Below are 12,500 nucleotides of genomic sequence, written 5' to 3'. Positions count from 1 at the left end.
GCATGCCTTGCTACGGGGTCGCCCAACATGCCATGCCACGGCCTCGGCCCGCATGCCATGCCACGACCTCGGCCCGCATGACATGCCACGGCCTCGGACCGCATGCCTTGCGACGGCGTCGCCCAACATGCCATGCCACGGCCTCCGCCCGCATGCCTTGCTACGACGCTGCCCAACAAGCCATGCCACGGCCCCGGCCCACATGCCTTGCCACTGCGTTGCCCAGCATGCCATGCCACCGCGTTGCCCGGCGTGCCATGCCTTAGCCTTGGCCAACATGTCGTGCCACGGCCTCAGCCCGCGTGCCATGCCATGCCACGGCCCGCATGTCTTGCCACGGCGTTGCCAACACATGCCATGCCACGGCCTCGGCCCGCACGACAAGCCACGGCCTCGGCCCGCATGCCTTGCTACGGCGTCGCCCAACATGCCATGCCACGGCCTCGGCCCGCATGCCATGCCACGGCCTCGGCCCGCATGCCCTTCTACGGCGTTGCCCAACATGCCATGCCACGGCCTCGGCCCGCATGCCTTGCCACCGCGTTGCCCAGCATGCCATGCCACCGCGATGCCCGGCGTGCCATGCCTTAGCCTTGCCCAACATGTCGTGCCACGGCCTCGGCCCGCATGCCATGCCTTGCCACGGCCCGCATGTCTTGCCACGGCGTTGCCAAACATGCCATGCCACGGCCTCGGCCCGCATGCCTTGCTACGGCGTCGCCCAACAGGCCATGCCACGGCCTCGGCCCGCATGCCTTGCTACGGCATCGCCCAACATGCCATGCCACGGCCTCGACCCGCATGCCATGCCACGGCCTCGGCCCGCACAACAAGCCACGGCCTCGGCCCGCATGCCTTGCTACGGCGTCGCCCAACATGCCATGCCACGGCCTCGGCCCGCATGCCCTTCTACGGCGTTGCCCAACATGCCATGCCACGGCCTCGGCCCGCATGCCTTGCCACCGCGTTGCCCAGCATGCCATGCCACCGCGATGCCCGGCGTGCCATGCCTTAGCCTTGGCCAACATGTCGTGCCACGGCCTCGGCCCGCATGCCTTGCTACGGCGTCGCCCAACAGGCTATGCCACGGCCTCGGCCCGCATGCCTTGCTACGGCGTCGCCCAACATGCCATGCCACGGCCTCGACCCGCACGACAAGCCACGGCCTCGGCCCGGATGACAAGCCATGGCCTCGGCCCGCATGCCTTGCTACGGCGTCGCCCAACATGCCATGCCACGGCCTCGGCCCGCATGCCCTTCTACGGCGTTGCCCAACATGCCATGCCACGGCCTCGGCCCGCAATCCTTGCCACCGCGTTGCCCAGCATGCCATGCCACCGCGATGCCCGGCGTGCCATGCCTTAGCCTTGGCCAACATGTCGTGCCACGGCCTCGGCCCGCATGCCATGCCACGGACGGCCTCGGCCCGCATGCCATGCCACGGCCTCAGCCCGCATGTCTTGCCACGGCGTTGTCCAACATGCCATGCCACGGCCTCGGCCCCCATGCCTTGCCACCGCGCTGCCCAGCATGCCAATGCACCGCGTTGCCCGGCGTGCCATGCCTTAGCCTTGGCCAACATGCCACGCCACGGCCTCGGCCCGCATGGCTTGCCAGGGCGTTGCCCAACATGCCATGCCACGGCCTCGGCCTCGGCCCGCATGCCATGCCACGGCCTCGGCCCGCATGTCTTGCCACGGCGTTGCCCAACATGCCATGCCATGCCACGCCACGGCCTCGGCCCGCATGCCATGCCACGGCCTCGGCCCGCATGCCATGCCACGGCCTCGGCCCGCATGCCTTGCCACGGCCTCGGCCCGCATGCCATGCCACGGCCTCGGCCAGCATGCCATGCCAAGGCCTCGGCCCGCATGCCTTGCCACGGCGTTGCCCAGCGGGCCGTGCCACGGCCTCGGCCCGCATGCCATGCCATGCCACGGCCTCGGCCCGCATGCCTTGCGACTGCCTTGGCCAGCGTGCCATGCCACAGCGTGCCATGCCTTAGCCTTGGCCAACATGCCATGCCACTGCCTTGGCCAGCATGTCGTGCCACCGCCACGGCCAGCATGCCATGCCGGTCCGTTGCCAAGCATGCCACGGCCGTGGCGGCATGGCAAGCCACGGCCTCGGCCAGCATGCCATGCCACGGCCTCGGCCAGCATGCCATGGCACTGTCTTGGTCAGCATGCCATGCCATGGCACCGCCTTGTCCAGCACGCCGTGCCGCAGCGTTGGCCAGCATGCCTTGGCCGGCATGCCATGCCAATGCCTTGGGCCAACATGGCGTGCCACGGGCTGGGCCATGCCGGTCCGTTGGGCCAACATGGCAAGCCACGGCCTCGGCCAGCATGTCATGCCCCGCCCTCGCCCAGCATGCCATGGCACGGTCTTGGTCAGCATGCCATGCCATGGCACCGCCTTGTGCAGCGTTGGCTAGCATGCCTTGGCTGGCATGCCATGCCAATGCCTTGGGCCAACATGGCGTGCCACGGGCTGGGCGAGCATGGCATGCCACGGGCTGGGCGAGCATGCCACGCCATGGCGAGCATGCCACGCCACGGCCTTGGCTAGCAGCAAGGCATGCCACGGCCTCGGCGAGCATGCCATGCCATGCCAAGGCCAAGGCCAAGGCCAAGGCAGTGGGCAAGGCCAAGTCCCTGTGCAAGGCATGGCAAGGCCAAGGCCGCGGGCAAAGGCCAAGGCCAAGGCCATGGCATGCCACCGCCTCGATCGATCTTTTTGAACATGATTCTTTTATAATCTTACCCAAACCGTGCAACACAATTAAAAATGCACTACAATCAATTTTAAATGTCATTCCCTATTTTTTTGCAATTTTTCTGGAGCTTTTCGAATTTTTAAAGCCCTTATTTGGCATAAAAAATCAAAATAAAACAAAAAAAATGAAAAAAATAATTTAATAATTTCTATAATTACTAGTGAATCATCCTTTAATTATGGGAATTTTTCCATAATTTTTTGACCATTTTTATTAATTTTTATTATTTTTTAAGTATTAATATCGAAATAAATTAAAATAAAATATTTTCGGTAAAAACATATTTTTTTTAATTTTTTTTATGGGGTATTAAATTATTTCCTACAACTTTCATGTTGAAAGTTTTGGCAAAAAACCATTACTTTTAAAAAAAACCCCATTATGACTCCTCGAACATGGTTGATGTTTCCTCCTGCCAGATTGCAGTGGCAGGTACGCCCCATGTTGGGCGCGGCCTGGGCTGCGGCCTTGGGTTACATGCACTGGGCTCGACCGCGGCCTGGGCGGCGGCCTTGGGCGGCTTGGACCGCGGCCTTAGGCGGCCTGGGCGCGGCCTTGGGCGGCCTGGGCGCGGCCTTGCGCGGCCTGGGCGCGGCCTTGGGCGGCCTGGGCACGGCCTTGCGCGGCCTGGGCGCGGCCTTGGGCGGCCTGGACCGCCCAAGGCCACGGCTTGGGCGCGGCCTTGGGCAGCATGGCGTGGCATGCGTGCGGGCGTAGGCGGCTTGGCATGCGCGCGGCATGGGCAGCACGGCATGGCATGCGCACGGCCTGGGCGGCCTGGCATGCAGCCGGCCTGGCATGCCCGCGGCGTGGGCAGCACGGCATGGCATGCGCACGGCCTGGGCGGCCTGGCATGCAGCCGGCCTGGGCAGCACGGCATGGCATGCGCACGGCCTGGGCGGCCTGGCATGCAGCCGGCCAGGGCAGCCTGGCCTGGCATGCCCGCGGCGTGGGCAGCGTGGCCTGTGCGAATACCGCGCGCGTGGTCTTTTGACCACGGTGCGCGTGTTGCGCGCATGGTCACGCACGCCTTTGCACGTCTAGTGATAAGAACCGCAGCCAAGGCAGCCCAGCCCCAAGGCCAAGGCCAGCAGCATGGCATGCCACGGCGAAGGCAGCCCAGCCAAAGCTAGCGGCATGCGATGCCAAGGCCAAGGCCAGCAGCATGCGATGCCACGGCCAAGGCCAGCAGCATGCGATGCCACGGCCAAGGCAGCCCAGCCAAAGCCAGCAGCTTGCCAAGCCAAGGCCAAGGCCAGCAGCATGCGATGCCACGGGCAAGGCAGGCCAGCCAAAGCCAGTAGCATGCCATGCCAAGGCCTAGGCCAGCAGCATGCCATGCCACGGCCAAGGCAGGCCAGCCCAAGCCAGCAGCATGCCATGCCGTGGCCAAGGCAAGCAGCATGCCATGCCACGGCCAAGGCCGCCCAGCCAAAGCCAGCAGCATGCCATGCCCAGGCCAAGGCCAGCAGCATGCCATGCCACGGCCAAGGCAGGCCAACCAAAGCCAGCAGCATGCCATGCCAAGGCCAAGGCCAGCAGCATGCCATGCCACGGCCAAGGCAGCCCAGCCAAAGCCAGCAGCATGCCATGCCAAGGCCAAGGCCCGCAGCATGCGATGCCACGGGCAAGGCAGGCCAGCCAAAGCCAGCAGCATGCCATGCCAAGGCCTAGGCCAGCAGCATGCCATGCCACGGCCAAGGCAGCCCAGCCCAAGCCAGCAGCATGCCATGCCATGGCGAAGGCCAGCAGCATGCCATGCCACGGCCAAGGCAGCCCAGCCAAAGCCTGTAGCATGCCATGCCAAGGCCAAGGCCAGCAGCATGCGATGCCACGGCCAAGGCAGCCCAGCCAAAGCCAGCAGCATGCGATGCCACGGCCAAGGCCAGCGGCATGCGATGCCACGGCCAAGGCAGCCCAGCCAAAGCCAGCAGCATGCCATGCCAAGGCCAAGGCCAGCAGCATGCGATGCCACGGCCAAGGCAGGCCAGCCAAAGCCAGCAGCATGCCATGCCAAGGCGTAGGCCAGCAGCATGCCATGCCACGGCCAAGGCAGCCCAGCCAAAACCAGCAGCATGCCATGCCAAGGCCAAGGCCAGCCAAAGCCAGCAGCATGCCATGCCAAGGCCAAGGCCAGCAGCATGCCATGCCACAGCCAAGGCAGCCCAGCCAAAGCCAGCAGCATGCCATACCAAGGCCAAGGCCAGCAGCATGCCATGCCAAGGACAAGGCCAGCAGCATGCGATGCCACGGCCAAGGCAGGCCAGCCAAAGCCAGCAGCATGCCATGCCAAGGCCAAGGCCAGCAGCATGCCATGCCACGGCCAAGGCAGGCCAGCCAAAGCCAGCAGCATGCCATGCCAAGGCCAAGGCCAGCAGCATGCCATGCCAAGGCCAAGGCAGCCCAGCCAAAGCCAGCAGCATGCCATGCCAAGGCCAAGGCCAGCAGCATGCGATGCCACGGCCAAGGCAGCCCAGCCAAACCCAGCAGCATGCCATGCCAAGGCCAAGGCCAGCCAAAGCCAGCAGCATGCTATGCCAAGGCCAAAGCCAGCAGCATGCCATACCAAGGCCAAGGCCAGCAGCATGCCATGCCACGGCGAAGGCAGGCCAGCCAAAGCCAGCTGCATGCCATACCAAGGCCAAGGCCAGCAACATGCGATGCCACGACCAAGGCAGCCCAGCCAAAGCCAGCAGCATGCCATGCCAAGGCCTAGGCCAGCAGCATGCCATGCCACGGCCAAGGCAGCCCAGCCAAAGCCAGCAGCATGCCATGCCAAGGCCAAGGCCATCAGCATGCCATGCCACGGCCAAGGCAGGCCAGCCAAAGCCAGCAGCATGCCATGCCAAGACCAAGGCCAGCAGCATGCCATGCCACTGCCAAGGCAGCCCAGCCAAAGCCAGTAGCGTGCCATGCCAAGGCCAAGGCCAGCAGCATGCGAAGCCACGGCCAAGGCAGCCCAGGCAAAGCCAGCAGCATGCGATGCCACGGCCAAGGCCAGCAGCATGCCATGCCACGGCCAAGGCAGCCCAGCCCAAGCCAGCAGCATGCCATGCCAAGGCCAAGGCCAGCAGCATGCCATGCCACGGCCAAAGCAGCCCAGCCAAAGCCATGAGCATGCCATGCCAAGGCCAAGGCCAGCAGCATGCGATGCCACGGCCAAGACAGCCCAGCCAAAGCCAGCAGCATGCGATGCCACGGCCAAGGCAGCCCAGCCAAAGCCAGCAGCATGCCATGCCAATGCCAAGGCCAGCAGCATGCCATGCCACGGCCAAGGCAGCCCAGCCAAAGCCAGCAGCATGCCATGCTAAGGCCAAGGCCAGCAGCATGCGATGCCACGGCCAAGGCAGCCCAGCCAAAGCCAGCAGCATGCCATGCCAAGGCGTAGGCCAGCAGCATGCCATGCCACGGCCAAGGCAGCCCAGCCAAAACCAGCAGTATGCCATGCCAAAGCCAAGGCCAGCCAAAGCCAGCAGCATGCCATGCCAAGGCCAAGGCCAGCAGCATGCCATGCCACGACCAAGGCAGCCCAGCCAAAGCCAGCAGCATGCCATACCAAGGCCAAGGCCAGCAGCATGCCATGCCACGGCGAAGGCAGGCCAGCCAAAGCCAGCAGCATGCCATGCCAAGGCCAAGGCCAGCAGCATGCCATGCCATGGCCAAGGCAGCCCAGCCAAAGCCAGCAGCATGCCATGCCAAGGCCTAGGCCAGCAGCATGCCATGCCACGGCCAAGGCAGCCCAGCCAAAGCCAGCAGCATGCCATGCCAAGGTCAAGGCCAGCAGCATGCCATGCCACGGCCAAGGCAGGCCAGCCAAAGCCAGCAGCATGCCATGCCAAGGCCAAGGCCAGCAGCATGCCATGCCACGGGCAAGGCAGGCCAGCCAAAGCAAGTAGCATGCCATGCCAAGGCCTAGGCTAGCAGCATGCCATGCCACGGCCAAGGCAGGCCAGCCCAAGCCAGCAGCATGCCATGCCGTGGCCAAGGCAAGCAGCATGCCATGCCACGGCCAAGGCAGCCCAGCCAAAGCCAGGAGCATGCCATGCCCAGGCCAAGGCCAGCAGCATGCCATGCCACGACCAAGGCAGGCCAACCAAAGCAAGCAGCATGCCATGCCAAGGCCAAGGCCAGCAGCATGCCATGCCACGGCCAAGGCAGCCCAGCCAAAGCCAGCAGCATGCCATGCCAAGGCCAAGGCCCGCAGCATGCGATGCCACGGGCAAGGCAGGCCAGCCAAAGCCAGCAGCATGCCATGCCAAGGCCAAAGCCAGCAGCATGCCATGCCAAGGCCTAGGCCAGCAGCATGCCATGCCACGGCCAAGGCAGCCCAGCCCAAGCCAGCAGCATGCCATGCCATGGCCAAGGCCAGCAGCATGCCATGCCACGGCCAAGGCAGCCAAGCCAAAGCCAGCAGCATGCCATGCCAAGGCCAAGGCCAGCAGCATGCCATGCCACGGCCAAGGCAGGCCAGCCCAAGCCAGCAGCGTGCCATGCCGTGGCCAAGGCCAGCAGCATGCCATGCCACGGCCAAGGCAGCCCAGCCAAAGCCAGCAGCCTGCCATGCCCAGGCCAAGGCCAGCAGCATGCCATGCCACGGCCTAGGCAGCCCAGCCCAAGCCAGCAGCATCCCATGCCACGGCCAAGGCCAGCAGCATGCCATGCCAAGGCCAAGGCCAGCAGCATGCCATGCCACGGCCAAGGATGCCCAGCCAAAGCCAGCAGCATGCCATGCCAAGGCCAAGGCCAGCAGCATGCCATGCCAAGGCCAAGGCAGCCCAGCCAAAGCCAGTAGCATGCCATGCCAAGGCCAAGGCCAGCAGCAAGCCATGCCTCGGCCAAGTCAGCCCAGCCAAAGCCAGCAGCATGCCATGCCAAGGCCAAGGCCAGCAGCATGCCATGCCACGGCCAAGGCAGCCCAGCCAAAGCCTGCAGCATGCCATGCCAAGGCCAAGGCCAGCAGCATGCCATGCCACGGCCAGGGCAGCCCAACCAAAGCCAGTAGCATGCCATGCCAAGGCCAAGGCCAGCAGCATGTCATGCCACGGCCATGGCAGCCCAGCCAAAGCCAGCAGCATGCGATGCCGCGGCCAAGGCCAGCGGCATGCGATGCCACGGCCAAGGCAGCCCAGCCAAAGCCAGCAGCATGCCATGCCAATGCCAAGGCCAGCAGCATGCCATGCCACAGCCAAGGCAGCCCAGCCAAAGCCAGCAGCATGCCATGCCAAGGCCAAGGCCAGCAGCATGCGATGCCACGGACAAGGCAGCCCAGCCAAAGCCAGCAGCATGCCATGCCAAGGCGTAGGCCAGCAGCATGCCATGCCACGGCCAAGGCAGCCCAGCCAAAGCCTGCAGCATGCCAAGCGAAGGCCAAGGCCAGCAGCATGCCATGCCACGGCCAAGGCAGCCCAGCCAAAGCCAGTAGCATGCCATGCCAAGGCCAAGGCCAGCAGCATGCCATGCCACGGCCAAGGCAGCCCAGCCAAAGCCAGCAGCATGCGATGCCACGGCCAAGGCAGCCCAGCCAAAGCCAGCAGCATGCCATGCCATGCCAAGGCCAGCAGCATGCCATGCCACGGCTAAGGCAAGCTAACCAAAGCCAGCAGCATGCCATGCCAACTCCAAGGCTAGCAGCATGCGATGCCACAGCCAAGGCAGCCCAGCCAAAGCCAGCAGCATGCCATGCCAAGGCCTAGGCCAGCAGCATGCCATGCCACGGCCATGGCAGCCCAGCCCAAGCCAGCAGCATGCGATGCCATGCCATGGCCAAGGCCAGCAGCATGTCATGCCACAGCCAAGGCAGCCCAGCCCAAGCCAGCAGCATGCCATGCCATGGCCAAGGCCAGCAGCATGCCATGCCACGGCCAAGGCAGCCCAGCCAAAGCCAGCAGCATGCCATGCCAAGCCAAGGCCAGCAGCATGCCATGCCACGGCCAAGGCAGCCCAGCCAATGCCAGCAGCATGCCATGCCAAGGCCAAGGCCAGCGGCATGCGATGCCACGGCCAAGGCAGCCCAGCCAAAGCCAGCAGCATGCCTCGCCACGGCCAAGGCAGCCCAGCCAAAGCCAGCAGCATGCCATGCCAAGGCCAAGGCCAGCAGCATGCCATGCCACGGCCAAGGCAGCCCAGCCAAAGCCAGCAGCATGCCATGCCAAGGCAGCCCAGCCAAAGCCAGCAGCATGCCATGCCAAGGCCAAGGCCAGCAGCATGCCATGCCACGGCCAAGGCAGCCCAGCCAAAACCAGCAGCATGCCATGCCAAGGCCAAGGCCAGCAGCATGCCATGCCACGGCCACGGCAGGCCAGCCAAAGCCAGCAGCTTGCCATGCCAAGGCCAAGGCCAGCAGTATGCCATGCCACGGCCAAGGCCAGCAGCATGCCATTCCAAGGCCAAGGCAGCCCATCCGAAGCCAGCAACATTCCATGCCAAGGGCAACGCAGTCCAGCCAAAGCCAGCGGCATGCCATGCCAAGGCCAAGGCCAGCCGCATGTCTTGCCACGGCCTTGTCCCGCAGCGTGGCGTGCCTTGGCCTTGGGCTAGAACATCGCATGCCACGCCCTTGGCAAGCAATCCTGTCCCTCGTGTAATTGCCATTTGGTTTGGCTTTGACTTACGTATATGTTGCCTTGCGAAATGCATGTCCCTCGGGTAATAGCCGTTTGGTTGCCTTTGACTTGCGAACACGTTGCTAGTGCTTTCCCCAGTGGAAGCTTGTTGGGTAAAGTATGTCCCTCGGAAGTTGCCTGTTGCGTTTGTTATTTGCATTCGAGCTATCCGATGCTTGCTCGGTTTCTCTAAGAGTTTTTGCACGTTCGTCGGGCTTTTTAATTATTTATTTACTCATAAAAATTATAATAAAATAAATAAAAAATAAAAAAATAATTAAAAAAAGTACTATAATTACTAGTGCCTCATCTTATAATTGTTGGCATTTTTCTAGAATTTTTTGAGTATTTTTAGTAATTTTTATTATTTTTTAAGTATTAAAATCGAAATAAATTAAAATAAAATATTTCCGGTGGCCAAATATTTTTTTATAATTTCTTTTATGGTGTATTAAATTATTTCCTACAACTTTCATGTTGAAAGTTTTGGCAAAAAACCGTTACTTTTTAAAAAAACCCCATTATGACTCCTCGAACATGGTTGACGTTTCCTCCTGCCAGATTGAAAAGGGCTTAACAGGCTATTATAAGGGGGGGGCACCTCCCTTAAGGCTGGCCAGCATGGCCAGGCCACAGGCCACGCCTATGCCTAGGCGGGCGCTTGGCACATGCCATCGCTTGGCTTGTGGCATCGAAACTACATAGCCAAGCACGTGATGCGTCGAGTGGCTGCCCGCGGTGGTGGCGGTGGCACGTTGGCCTAGGCTAGCATGCCATGCCACAGCCTTGGCCAGCAACATGGCATGCCAAAGCCTTTGCCAGCAGCATGCCATGCCCTGGCCTTGGCAAGCATGTCATGCCACGGCCTTGGCCAGCAGCATGCCATGCCACGGCCTTGGCCAGCAGCATGCCATGCCCCGGCCTTGGCCAGCAGCATGCCATGCCACGGCCTTGGCCAGCAGCATGCCATGCCAAAGCCTTGGCCAGCAGCATGCCATGCCCCGGCCTTGGCCAGCAGCATGCCATGCCAAAGCCATGGCCAGCAGCGTGCCATGCCCCGGCCTTGGCCAGCAGCGTGCCATGCCCCAGCCTTGGCCAGCAGCGTGCCATGCCACGACCTTGGCCAGCAGCTTGCCATGCCCCGGCCTTGGCCAGCATGTCATGCCACGGCCTTGGCCAGCAGCATGCCATGCCACGGCCTTGCCCAGCAACATGGCATGCCAATGCCTTGGCCAGCAGCATGCCATGCCGCGGCCTTGGCCGGCAGCATGGCAAGCCCAAGCCTTGGTCAGCAGCAGCATGCCATGCCAACGCCTTGGCCAGCAGCATGCCTTGCCACGACCTTGTCCAGCAGCATGGCGTGCCATGCCACGGCCTCGGCCATCAGCATGCCTTGCCACGTCCTCGGCCATCAGCATGCCTTGCCACGGCCTCGGCCAGCAGCATGTCGTGCCACGGCCTTGGCAAGCATGCCAAGCCACGGGCTTGGCAAGCATGCCATGTCCCTCGGGTAATTGTACAAGTTGCCTTGCGAAATGCATGTCCCTCGGTTAAATTGCCATTTGGTTGGCTTTGGCGTGCGAACGAGTTGCCTGTGCTTTCCTTGTGGAAGCTTGTTGCGAGAAGTATGTCCCTCGAAAGTTTCCTGTTGCGTTTGTTATTTGCATTCGCGCTAACCGGTGCTTGCTCGGCTTCTCTAAATGTTTTCGTGCGTTCGTCGGGCTTCTTAGTCCTTCGGGGGGTGATTCGTTTTGGGGGGCTGGTGCATAGTGTACGTCGTGGCGTGTGAGTTGTGCTTGGTTTGTGCGAGTTGGACGGATCCCTGCCTGTGCAGTGAACTCCACTGGTGCATTCCTCCATGTCCCTCGGGTGATGCCTTTAGGTTGTCTTCGACTTGCCTTCGGGTTGCCTGCGCTTCCCTAGTGGAAGGTGCCTTGCGAAAAGCGTGTCCCTCGGGCAATTGCCATTTGGTTGGCTTTGACGTTCGAACGAGTTGCCTATGCTTTCCTAGTGGAAGCTTGTTGCGAAAAGTATGTCCCTCGAAAGTTTCCTATTGCGCTTGTTATTTGCATTCGCGCTAACCGGTGCGTGCTCGGCCTCTCTAAATGTTTTCGCGCGTTCGTCGGGCTTCTTAGTCCTTCGGGGGGTGATTCGTTTTTGGGGGCTGGTGCACAGTGTACGTCGTGGCGCGTGAGTTGTGTTCGGTTTGTGCGAGTTGGACGGATCCCTGCCTGTGCAGCGAACTCCACTGGTGCCTTCCTCCATGTCCCTTGGGTGATCGCCTTTAGGTTGTCTTCGACTTGCCTTCGGGTTGTCTGTGCTTCCCTAGTGGAAGGTGCCTTGCGAGAAGCATGTCCCTCGAGTAATTGCCATTTGGTTGGCTTTGACGTTCGAACGAGTTGCCTGTGCTTTCCTAGTGGAAGCTTGTTGCGAAAAGTATGTCCCTCAAAAGTTGCCTGTTGCGCTTGTTATTTGCGTTCGCGCTAACCGGTGCTTGCTCGGCCTCTCTAAATGTTTTCGTGCGTTCGTCGGGCTTCTTGGTCCTTCGGGGGGTGATTCGTTTTGGGGGGCTGGTGCATAGTGTACGTCGTGGCGCGTGAGTTGTGTTCGGTTTGTGCGAGTTGGACGAATCCCTGCCTGTGCAGCGAACTCCACTGGTGCATTCCTCCATGTCCCTCGGGTAAATGCCTTAAGGTTGTCTTCGACTCGCCTTCGAGTTGCCTGCGCTTCCCTAGTGGAAGGTGCCTTGCGAAAAGCGTGTCCCTCAATTAATTGCCATTTGGATGGCTTTGACTTACGAGCGAGTTGCCTGCGGTTTCCCAGTGGAAGGTTGTCGTGAAAGTTATGTCCCCCGGAAGTTGCCTGTTGCCTTTTGTTATTTGCAGTCGCGCTAACCGGTGCTTGCTCGGCTTCTCTAAATGTTTTCCCACGTTCGTCGGGCTTCTTAGTCCTGCGGGGTGTGATTCATTTTCGGGCGGCTGGTGCGTAGTGTACGTCGTGGCGCGTGAGTTGTGTTTGGTTTGTGCGAGTTGGATGGATCCCTGCCTGTGCAGCGAACTCCACTGGTGCATTCCTCTTCATCGTCCGCGGGATTCCTACAGGTTGCCTGCGCTTTCCCT

This window comes from Camellia sinensis, chromosome 13 (genome assembly GCF_055761805.1).
Source record: "Camellia sinensis isolate YWXY chromosome 13, ASM5576180v1, whole genome shotgun sequence".
Classification (NCBI taxonomy): Eukaryota; Viridiplantae; Streptophyta; class Magnoliopsida; order Ericales; family Theaceae; genus Camellia; species Camellia sinensis.
Note: the sequence above shows the minus strand (reverse complement) of the source record.